The following is a 12721-nucleotide window of genomic DNA, read 5'->3' as shown; positions in this document are numbered from 1 at the left end:
CACTCTGTGGAGTGTCTTCACAGCCCTCCCACATAGTGAAAATGACTCAGACTAAACTACTAAATTTAGGGCATTGGTATTCTATGTGTTACGCTGGTGTTCATACAAGTAATGCCTTAAACAGTAAATTTCTGAATTAAGCATTCAGGCATCTTTTCTGTGCTGCATTTGCCACTGAAACAGAACGGCAACGAAGGTGGGCTGAGGAGGAGGTTATTTGGATCATGATTTGGCTTGTGTTTTGGCTAGAGCTATATGGGATTTTGAATGAGGTTTGCATGCACTTTTAGAAGCATCTAATGACCCAATATCATGATGTTTGATCTCAAGCAATGAGATCGTGCAAGATTAGTGGCCCTTGGGAGATTCCCCTTATCTCAGGCAAGAGACAGCAGGCTTTGACTCACAACTGGGGAGGATTTCTCTTAGGATGACTAGACCAAATCCCACTCCTCAGCATCCAACTCACCCATCTTTGTGATGTTCCCCTCCTGGAAGGATGGTTCATGAAGCAGCTGCTGAGCTGCTGGTTGCAAATCCGTGTAGTCAACTAGATCAGTACTTCTGTAACTCAGTATAAAATACAGAGAACTACTGAAAGTTCTTTATTTGCAAATCAGACCCTGCTTCATAAGCAACAATCATCCCTGTAGCAAGGACAGGGTAGTCTGGAAGAAACCCATGATGGCCATGAAGTTCTGTGGCTATCACCAGCAAGTCAGGGCTTTGCAGAGACATTGGCCATGTGGTCACCACCCAGAAAAAAGGACAGCAAATCCCTGGCCCTACAAGGAACAGAAGAAGCAATGAGAGGGATGGGATGAGAAGAGGAAGGGGAGAAAGAGGAGTGCTAATGAACCTTGTCAGTTGAGGTACTCTTTCCTCTCTGTTTGCTTAAAATCACCAACAAATCAGTGTGACCCTGAAGTCAGGCCAGAACCTGGCCCAGAGACCACACTCTCCTTTAATGTGACCACACCACCTGCTGAAGCCAGTGAGAGTTTATGTGGGTATCTCAGGCAAGGACATAGAAGCAATGACTCATCTATTAATGGACTTTGGTTCTTTATCTAGTTGCCAGGTGCCTCCAGAAAGGCACGGCTTTCCTAAATATTTGTGGTTTTTGAAACTGCTGAATAATTTTTACAAACACAGTTCATGATCGGTTATCCAATTAAAACCATGCAATTGCTAGGAGCCATGTGAGCTGTTTACACTGCACATTTCTATCACATGCCCTTCCTTCATTCCTCATCATTGGAGCACAACTCTTCAATAAAAATTATGTTCATGCAAAAACACTTTAACACTTCCACATAATCTGTTGTAGCTTCCAGGAATGCTTATACCATCTGATGCACAGTATTTCAACCTGGGAGGCAGGGCATTCTTGTCTGAAGTTCTGGAGAGCAGGTAAAGAATCATTCTTTTCAGTAAAACCCACAACTTTTTCTTGCATGACCATCTGCCCTAAGGAAAATTTCCACAGTACAATGTCTATCCTTGTGCTGACCTCACCCAAGAAGCAGCGATCTTAAAAGACCCCAAAGTGCCCACTTAAGAGAATCTTAAAAACTCATGCCTAGAAGCGACCTGAAGGGATTGTTTAACCTCTTTCCTTGCTCTAAAACAGAATAAATAACTTAGACCATCTCTGAAAAACATTCATCACACCTTTTCTCGCAAAAATTCAGACAAGGATATGCCACTTTCTCCCTAAGTAATCTATGCCAAGATTTTACTACTTGTGCAATTAGAGAACATTTTCCTAGCACTTGAGCTGTGTTTCTTCACTTTATCACCTCGTATTTGTCCAAGCAGGCAATTTTGACTGGGTCAAATTACCCAGTTTTATCCCCCAGATTTTGACTGGTAGCAGAGTCAGAGAATATAATGAAGGAAAGATATTGAAAGCCAAGATCAAGAGATATACCAAGATCAGATTATCTATATATATGATATCTACTGCATACTAGTTGCCCTATAAACTGAGAAATTCCATTAGTTAAATATTAATTACTCCTGGAAATTACATTTTAAAATCATTTTACAATTTAAGTCCATACAAACTGCCTGACAAATCTGTCCCACTATCTGTCCAGGAATCGAAATCTCTTTCTTGAGTGGATTCCCAACTTCATTAACACTTCCTTCTTTAGAATACTTAAAGGCGACTTGTGAAAAAGATAGGGACAAACTTTTTAGCAAAGCCCGTAGGATAGGACAAGGTGTGATGTTTTTAAACTAAAAGAAGTCAGAATTAGACTGCATGTAAGGAAGTAATTTTTTACAGGAACAATAGTGGAACAATGATAGAGTTTTCCCAGAGAGGTGGTGGATGCACCATCCCTGGAAACATTCGGGGTCAGGCTGGACTGGGCTCTGAGTGACCTGAGTTAGTTGTAGATGTCTCTGCTCACAGAGGGGGCTTGGGCTTGATGGCCTCTAAAGGTCCCTTTCAACCCAAACCATTCTGTGATGCTGTGAACAAGTAAATCTTCCCTGGTAAAACTCAGTTGAAGTATCTCCCTAATAACTTCTACCTCATGAAACAGAGCTGCCTCAATATATCCTACCAAGGTGATACATTAAGGGGGTTTTGCCATACTGCCTTTCCAAGCAATATCCACATAAAGTATCCCTTTTCCACTAATAAGTGCTTCCAAGAGATGGTCAAAAGCATCTTTCCACTTGTCCCAGGCAGGTGGCTTAAATGAAACCTACCTGTCAAAGAGGCTCTGCTCTCTTTCTATCCTCACCCAGACAAGTCTGTCCTTCGTTATTCCACAACTTCAGGACAAGCATGGATAACACTTCTCCATTTCTCCAAGCCTGTCTGTACAGAATGAGCTGTATGAATGCTCCAGTCCTGAGACTGATCCCAGCAAATTTCTAACAGATCTATGAAATATTTAATTTGACTCTATTGCTACAATGTCAGGTCCTTTTCCCATATTTGTACTGATGTTGCCTTCTTAACCTTCCAAAGATGCTGCTGTAATAGTCACTCTTTTAAACCTTTGCACTGACCTCTTTCAAACTGAGCATAAAGTCCCTTTTTCACTAGGCTGGTGAAGGCTGCACTGTGATAGACCTCTATTTCTTCAACACCTGAGAGAAATTCACATCCCTGCCTTCAAAGTACGACATTAGCAAGTCCCAAATATATTATTTCCACACTTTTGATTTAAAAATGAAGTGGTTTGGTATTCCTGAATTGAAACACTTTAATTTCTGTGAGCTGAACCAAAGCAAAATATTTTGATCTGACCCAGTTTGCCTTCAGTTTGTCTCATCTGTCTAAAGTAAGCCTCTCTGTCCAAGCTTTTTCCCATGATCCAGCACTACAGTAGGTAAGAGGAGAAATTGCAACACACCCTTGGTTAGATAATGCAGAGATGGGAGTGGCTGTAAGAAATAATCAGGATACAATGCTTCCTGTCCCAAAAATACCACAGCAGTTCACACAAATGGCTCAGATTCAATATTAAGTAACACACAGCAACCCAGCTCAACAAACTGTTTTGAAATGGATAAAACTGACTCAAAGCAAAGTATTTCAGTAGTACCCTCCTGGCAAGTCTTCCTTAAATTTCAATCTCACAGAATTTCTGCATAAAAGTCACTTGAACACCAAGTATTTTTTAACATAATATAATTAGCAACTGTAGAAATAGATCAGTCATCATGACTTGCTGCACAGGAAGATCAGAATACTGATTCATACATACTTTATATACATTGAATTGCTTCAGAAACCCAGTACTTTTACATCTTCTTCATACCATGACAGTTCAAATGGAGGTCTTTGCTCTGCAATGGTTTGCACATGATGAGAAGTGATGCTAATCATGAGAACCACCAGAAAATTCTTTTGAGCCAATTAGATGGCATCAGTCACAATGATATTAGTCATCCATTCCTCACTCTGAGGAGAAGGAACCAAAAATTGTCATTCATCTACTCCTGAAGCTGTGGAAGACATGAGGGAAGTGCACCATTTCCCATTCTTTTTGCAACCACTGTTACACAGAGTGACACGAGCTGCTATTTTCTGTTCCTTTTCTAGGAGAACAGTGGTTACTCTCTGTGCAGGTTACAGGAGAGACCTTGATCTCATTTAACTGTTTTATACTTCCTCTGCTCTTTCTTGATCACCACATGACCCAAAAAGAAAATGGGACCAGAAAATGTTGCCATTAGCCTGATGCCATTAGCCTCAGCAGCTTGTAAGGGCAAGCTGAGTGAGATGTGACTGCTGGCTAACAGTGACAGAGGACAGAGTTGTCATACCTGGTGCCATGACTCGGCACACCCGTGAGAATAACTAGAAAAGCATGAGAAGTGGTAACCAACATGTGGAAAAGTGGACACTCCAGGAAAATCTTCCAAAAAGCTGATAGTGAAGCATCAGAAGATGGAAATTGCAGAGGGTTAAAGCGAATGACTGTAAGAACAGAGTGAGGAATAACAGAGAGACAGACTGCCCTGGAGCAGCCAGTCTAACAAACCACACTGCTGGGATCAGTAACTACCACTGATCTCAGGGACCTGTGAGCTGGGGGAAGTCCAGGAGGAACTGATATGAGGAGAGGCTGATCAAATCCTATTTTTCCACAGCAGGATTGCTTGGGAATCCCACAGATGCTGGTGTAGCAATCTAACACTTTCACCCCAGCCATGGGACCAGACTACCCAGCAGCCCTGGTGAGCACAGAAATCTCTGTATGTGATGTTGTTCCAATGTGAGAGGCACCTTTGAAGCACTCAACAGCTACAAACACCTCCAAGGCACAGGCTGGCCAGCTTTGGAAATATCAACTCTTGAAATCCCTCCAAGACTTTGTTTTTTGGAAGACAGAGGTAGTGAAAAAGAGGATGAAAAATCAGAAATATCAACCCTTCTAACAAAGGGGTAAATAGAGCAAGTTAATAGTAAAGTAATATTCTTGAGAAGACAAAGAAAGATCTGTGGTTTAGAAGTCAAGATGCATCTGGCACATCTGGGGAAACTCTGCCAAGGTTTTCATGGCATCTGGTCCTCTAGGACGACATTTTGGCTCACTGCCCAGTTAGAATTTGCCCTTGAAGGATATTATGGGCTAGATGCTCACCTACAGTAAACTGTGCTGCTGCATTTTAGAAGCTGGACAATTTTGAGCAGGAGAGAGTTATGTCCCAGATCTCAGACTGGTAGGATGGTTTTCTCAGGGAAGATACATCTGATGGCTTCACAATGAAAGGAAATATTATCCATGCCATGAAACTCCAATTCAACAAATTAGAAAATGACTTTACAAGTAGTCACGTTAACAGATGGTACCAAATCCAAGTAGCAAAGATCACAATTACTTCTTCACATTTTACTTTTTGTCTTTTATGTGTGTGTGTGTGTGCGTGTGTGCGTGTGTGTGTGTGTGTGTGTGCTTCAGCCCCAGAGAAACAGATTATGACTCAAGAAGTGGAGCTAATTAAATTATAACATACTAGAAGGAGATTTGGCTGTGTTGATATATCTGGAGTGTGGTAAAGCAAGATATTCCTCTGTAAACACTGAGATACCTCCCCAGGATTTCTCATAATTATGAAATAATTCAGAGTATCTCCAGAAGAAGTCTTAGATTTGAATGCCAACCCTAAAACTAAAACATGCCTGAACTAGATAAATCAGATAATCTAAGACCATATTTACATACCTATAAAAAGAAGATGAAGAAGGACAACTGGAATAGTAACTGCTCCCTGTAGTTGTTGCTAGGCCTCAGCTTTCTACATCCAGCTGCACTGAATCCAGATTCATTCGCTTCAAGAGATGGTATCTAAGACTCTCTGATTTGTTTTTCACACTGTCCAGTAGAAATAATTTAATCACAGTGCAATAAGACTCACAGCAGCCATCTTCTTCTCAGAGAAAGAGAGATCTTCCAGAAACTGTAAAGATACAACTATAATCATATTCCAATGTGCAATTATAACACGCCTTTTTTGCCCCATGCTAACAACATAAAAGGTTTCTAACTCTGAGGTGGTCCCTTCTTTGCTTGGTGAATGAATGAAGCAACGTTGACCTAAGAGGTGTTGATGTATCCCAGAAGGAGGGGAGCAAACTTTCAGTGCAGAGCATCTTCACACCAGTACACTTCTCTCTCCTCCAGCCTCTACCTGACCTAGACATACTGCTGGCAAAAGAAACTAGGAGAGAGGTTTCTAATATTTGAACTCTACCAGCACCTTCTACTAGGCTTTAAGACATGTCCAACCTAGTTCCCAATGCACATCCTGCCACAAGTTCCAGCTGCCCCTGTAGAGTCAGCAGAAGGGAACATCTCTCTGTGTCTGATCACACAAGAGATGCTCACTGAAGACATGGCAAAGAGGAGCTCTGGGCATATGCAGTATGCTCAAGCATCTGCAGCAAATCGATCTGTCTGTGGGCAACAGATGCCTTTGCAGACATGCAGCACTCCAGGCTCTTTTTATGCTCATTTGCATTTAAATACTGCTAATTGGAACTCAAACTTATACTTCCCTGGCTCTGAGCAAGAAATGCACACCCCTTTAGCCTAGAGTTAATGCCTAGGCTTAGCTAATTGTCCTGGCTCTCTCCAGCACCAACAGAGACAGGCAGTGCTGCTGTATGATTCACTGTCCTAAATCCGTAATGAATCACTCTGGCCACCTTCAGCGAAGAGGAGACACACAAGAGTGCCCATACCTGTTGCTTAGAATACAGACCTGGCCTCCAGACAGCTCAAGAAGGATAAGATACAGCCTACCTGAATGGCCTTGTCTTTTCATGTACCCTTGGCAGTGGTCAAGGCAAATAAAAAAGGAACTTGGACTGTGGCTTCTTGACACAATAATCTTACAAAGATACAATGAAAGCAGTAATCCAAACACACTAGTATTAATTACAGTAACAAAGCAGCAGTTCCTGTAGAAGTCAACAGCTGTTCCACATGAAACTCAAGTGTGCCACAGCCTGTGTGTAGATGTGTGTCACTCATCTGCCCAATATGAAGGCCACTGCCAGTTCACATGCTGTGTATGTTTTCAGTCAGAAAAGAAATTAGGTGATTGATACAAGGGTCCAGAAACCAGGTCATGAGATTCCTTCTGCATGATCCTGGTCTCCTGCATGAAACTTGCTGTCCAGACAAACACCTGTAACCTCATGCTTTCATCACAGCTTTGATTTATATCCTTTGCTTGGCTTTTAAAGTACTTTTAAACCTCCCAGTGAGTCTGCTTGGGCCCAAGCTGCACTTCTGGGCAAGTGGCAGGGAAGAACAAGGCTCTGCCAGTGGGAAAGCAGATAGACTCTCCTGCTGGTTTCAAAGCTTCTGTGGGGGTACACAGGCAGGACAGGCTGCCAGGTTTCTCTCAGCAAGAGCTGGGATCCACTACATCATACAGAAGCACAATATTTACATGCACAGACCTTGTGCTCCAGTGTTCCCAGAGCAGCTGCCATGCCCATGAGAGGGATGCTCAAGGTCCACTGGAACAGGCCCAGGCACTGGATCAAGTCTGACCAGCTCTGGAACTTCCAGCTGTGTGGTGTGACATGTCCCTCGATCTCCTGGAGGGAATGGGATTTTATGGATTCTCATTCTAAACACACAAAGCAGGTAGCTAGATGAAATACAGCACAGTCAGGCTCTGAAAAAACTTCTTGTAGGTATGAAGACTGCAAGTGACATACATCATGTTTCATTTAACACTTCCCTGATCTCTGACTTGTGGATTGTTCTCCCTCTGAAAAACCCTAACTATTCCTTTCACATGGGAATTTTGACCAGAGCCATTGAGATGTCTTTACACATAGATTTGGCATAGAGACTACAATGGCAGTGAGATATTGATCTGCCTGGGCACAGCTTGTACCTACCCTGTGGCTGAGGCAGAAGAGCAAATGTCTACGTCAGCAACATCTGGAAAGAAAAAGGGTTTCTGTTTGAGTCAGCACACAGCATCAGGTAGCCAGGAACTGCCTGCTCCACTGGGCTCTGATGCTCATGACAATATTCCTCATCAACCAGCTTTTGAAAGATCAGTCACACTGAAGTCTATGCCACCAACTGAAATATGCTTATTAGGCAATATAAGCTGAATGCTTTAAGAGCACTACTTACAGCACTTTGTCCTGTACAACTCCTTGTAAGATCCTACTTCCAAGGCTTATAAGCTAACCAGACTGTCTAGACCCAGTTGTGTATGTGCTGTGGATAGACACACCACAAAGCAAGAGTAGCAGGAGGACAGTTTCTTCCCTGCAAGTACATCATAAATAATACAAATCAGTCTATGAACGATGGGAGAAGACTATCAAGAGTATGCAACAGTCGTGACTTACACCTACCAGAAATGTGTGCCAACACATCACATCAATTGACTTTCTTTTCACTTGGTCTGCATCTGACCTTGCCATGTTCATTCCAGTAATAGAACAGCTTCAACCTCAAAGTTATCTTTCAAATAACATTTTTCAACTGCTCCCACATTTAAATTAACCAAACTTTTTACTACACTTCAGTCTATTTTTTTATACAGGTTTAATGCCAGAAGAGTTGGGAAAATGAAAGAGTACCTTTTTAACAAAAATATGTGGTTTAGGAATTGACAGCACGTGTCAAAGTCAACAATCAAACAGCCCAGGCAATGCAAGGTAATGCATGCTTTCATTCCAATTATTGTTTTCTTAATTTAGCAAATAGGATTTTTGGCTGCATTTAAAGAGGAAATCAGCAAAGCAATACTAAATTTTCTGTAGAAGAAAGAGTCATAAAATAACTCAGGTTACCACAGAAACAAATTTAAGCACGCTGGTGCCACAAATCAAGTAATTAGGCAGAAAGAATAATTTAATGTCTTCAAAAATTAATGCTTTATGATACCATGTTATGTTTGGGATATAAATATTTATTATCTTGCATTTTCTATACCTTCAGCCCTTTCTAAAAAAGGGCAACTCAGGCAAGTCCAAGTAGTGAACAGTAAGACAACATGATGTTATATTTGCCTCTCCCTTGAGAAGCAGAAAGCACATTTTATGTCAAATTACTCCATGCACAGGGAACACTGCAATACTGTGTACCTATAGCCATCCATGGATTACAAGATTACACTCCTGTGTATAGCCAGCAGCAGTCGAATAAATTTAAATTAAAGTGCCATAAAATAGTCAGGGGCAGTCTTTTTAGTCTTGCCATATAGTACAGCAAGAAATATATTGTGCTGTATATTTGCCTTATTACTTAGCTTTTCCTGACAAGAAGCAAGTTTAGCCAAACACCAAAACCAGAGAGAACTCTAAGACTTGAATCCATATGCTCTTTCAGCTACACATCAGTAATAGCCATTTCTTCAACAACTCACAGTGCAAAGGGTTGTTATTTTCCCTGCAGGACTCTAATCTGATAAGGAGCCAAGACTCAAGCCAAATCTCAGCAAAAAAAAAGAAAAAAAAATCTGTCTTCCTCTTTTTTTCCCCTTGCTCATAAAACATTACCAAACTGGCCTTTAGTATAAGTTCAGCTCACAGAAGTAATTCGTGAAAGCCCATTGGTGGAGAATGCATTTCCTTCTCCTTTCAGGTTGAAAAGGAAACTTTCTGTGAGTTTACTGTAATGGAGTATTTGTCTGTATCAAAAACACCCTGACCTCTCCAGCCACAAGATTAAATACCAGCTGCCCACTCTGTCACTAGTTCACTATTAGGAAACTACATGGGAGGAAAGACACAACATAAAATTCACAGGGAGAAAAAGAGAAAAAAAGACATCGGTAGTGGTGGGAGTGAATGAACAAGCTTAATAATGAAGCCAGTAAAAAGGAAAATGCCCTCTGGCCAATTGATAATAAAAGGTTACTTGAGGCAAAGGGTCAGATCCTGAGCAGTGCAAGGCTGGCCCAGCTTCTCCAACCTCAGCAGAGCAACAGTGATTTACAGCAGCTGCAAAAAGCCCCAGGAGACAGAAAAACCCAGCTATAAAAATGGAACTGGAGGCCCACATTTTGAAAAGCTTCCACTCACTTTTAGCACCAGACTGAGGTACAGAGGTGACTCTGAGGGTTTGTTTCTGCGGGGGAGCTCCTGTGAAGTAAGCTGAAGTGTGAATTTACACTGCATTTATTCTGGGTCTTAAGTAGGCTGTAAATTCACACCCAACCTATTTTACAGGGATTTCCCCAAGTAGATAAGCCCTAAATTTGCCTCCTAATCATGGAGGTATACAAAATAAATAGATGCTTTCAAAACTGCAGATCCACACAGGAATCTCTCTCCTGCTTATAGGGGAAGTGGGTACTGAACAGTATATAATGTATTGTAGTCTTGTAGTGCATGGTGCCCTTCTTTCAACCACAGACCCCAAGGCCCCCTCCAGTCTCTCTCAATATCTTTTTAAACCCCTGGATCTGTCCCAGCCTCATGTCAAACTTCCATAGACCAGCCCCTGGCTCCTCCCTTCCCCAGGGCAGTTTCACATATGAAGATCAACATTTCTTTACCTACTCACCCCTGACCCTCAGGGGGAGCAGTAACTCCTCATCCTCATGCAGAGGTGTTGTCTCCTACCAGTTTCCTGCCTATCAACCTATCTAACCATGCTGTTATCATTCATGCCTCACTCACACCCAGAACCACTGGATCCCTGGTTAATGCATGTCCTCTGAAACCTCCTTCAGAGTCATAAGGTTAACTCCATGCCAAGAAATGCCAAGAAGCTGGGCAAGATTATTCACATTTTCTTGGCTTGAAGATGCTCTTACACACAGACAAATGGGCAGCCAGAGGCCTTTGGCAGGAGCCAAGAGAAAGCAGCTGGTATGGTCACAGCTTCACCAGGGTCCTCAAGATGGGGATTTGGTCCTCAGCAGGCTGGGGGGGACCAGCTGGACCAGCTTGGATCACACAAGGCCTGGGCTCTTGCCCTGGAAACTCCTTTTCCCTGGGAGGGACAGGAGGCTATAACGGAGCAGAGCATTTATGCCTTGACTAATCTGGGACAATGCACAGCTTGAACAGCTGCCTGTGCTGGCTCAGGTGTCAACTGAGTCCCACCTGTGGCCATAACACCCTAATACAGTGACAGCACTGTATTCTGAAGGATCCTTTTCAATAAGTCAATTTAGCAACATTCTCTGACACCTGAAGCAAACACCAGGTTTCTCAAAAGCAGCTTGGAATGCTTTCCTTCAGTGAAATGCCTGATTTTGCAGAGCATGAAAGTCTGAAAGTCAGTTAACACTTAAAAGTTTGAATTTTAAGTGTATCAGTTCTCTCATTTGTAGCTTTCCCAGGCTATAGATTTCCTGTCTATCATCTCTCTCTTGATGTTTAAAACACCACAGCCAAGCTATTCTAAGTCCTTACTGAGCCTACCACTTATGAGGTAACAGGGATAGCCACCAGCATGTTCCCTAAACAGGGCAGCCCAGAGAATTCAGTCACCAAAACACATCCAGCAAGGCAAAGGAACAGGGCCCTCCATGTTATTTTAACAACCTATCCCCTGAAATCATTGGCAATACTAATCTATTTATCTTGCAAGTAGACAAATGTACATGACTTTCCCATGCAATAACAAACTGATTAAACTTAGAGCATTTCAGGCAGATCATATTTCTCAAATAAAAATCAGACCTTATTAACCCTCAAAGGAAATTCCACATAAAACACAGCATCAAAAGCCAGGAGCATGTAAGAATTTAGTCTGCATTTCAGTCAAAATTCAGTGATTCCTTTAATTGCTCCAGTTGCAAAGTTTCCAGAAGAATAGTGAGCTGTCCTTAGAAAGCTAACCAGTAGAAGGACCACTGCTCTCCACTGCACTCCTCCCTACTCTGTCACATTGTAGGGAGGCCTTTATGCCCTGCTAAATGTAAAATATTTTAGAAAAACAAAACCAGGAAACAAAGTGGGATTTGGTCAAGAGTTCATGCTGGCTGAATCACTGTGGTGTGGAAACCACCAGCTCTAAAGATGGAAAGTCCGGAGCCATTCATTACCTCAAAGAAAGAAAAGAAAAAAGAAAGAAAAAAAGACCCTCAAGACCCATTTAGCTTGCTGGTAAGCTGCTCCAACACCTAAAACATAAAAGAGGCTACCTATTGACAGATGCCTTGATCTTTTTCCTCTTCATCTCTCTCAGAGCACAGCCAGCAATTTGATCTGCTCTACAGTTTTTCATATTGGGTGCAGTGAGAATTGTTTAAATGTCACTCCCTGACTCAACATGCAGAAATGCTGTAGGGTCAGAGCACTACTTCCCTCCACATCCTGCACCTATTGCCCTCTTCAGCCTTTCCCAAAGGGAAAAAAATCTACATACTTTACCGATTGAATATGGGCAGTTTCTAAGTAGAAATCCATTCAGACTTCTCTGGATTGCCTTGGAACCTCTCAGATAACTAGAGGAAATATTGCTCAGAAGCAATTAAAGTCAACTGCTCTTGGACAGATAATGGGCACATTTAGGGAGGCATACAGCCATTTTGAAAGAGGCCTGGAAAATCTTAACATTGTTAAAATGTGTATTCACAGCTGCTGATAAGATCTAGTAACGATGTCTGTGTTGTGCCGGTGCATTTCATCGCCTTTCACAAGCCAAATCTTACCAGCAAATCATTTCAGCAAACTTTAAAAGGCAGTGCTGTGCCCAGTGCTTGTAGGAAGAACAGTTTTTGACAAGCTCACCATATATTTTTTACTTTCCTT

The sequence above is a fragment of the Geospiza fortis genome, unplaced genomic scaffold (assembly GCF_000277835.1).
Source record: "Geospiza fortis unplaced genomic scaffold, GeoFor_1.0 scaffold92, whole genome shotgun sequence".
Classification (NCBI taxonomy): Eukaryota; Metazoa; Chordata; class Aves; order Passeriformes; family Thraupidae; genus Geospiza; species Geospiza fortis.
This window is presented reverse-complemented; position numbering follows the sequence as displayed.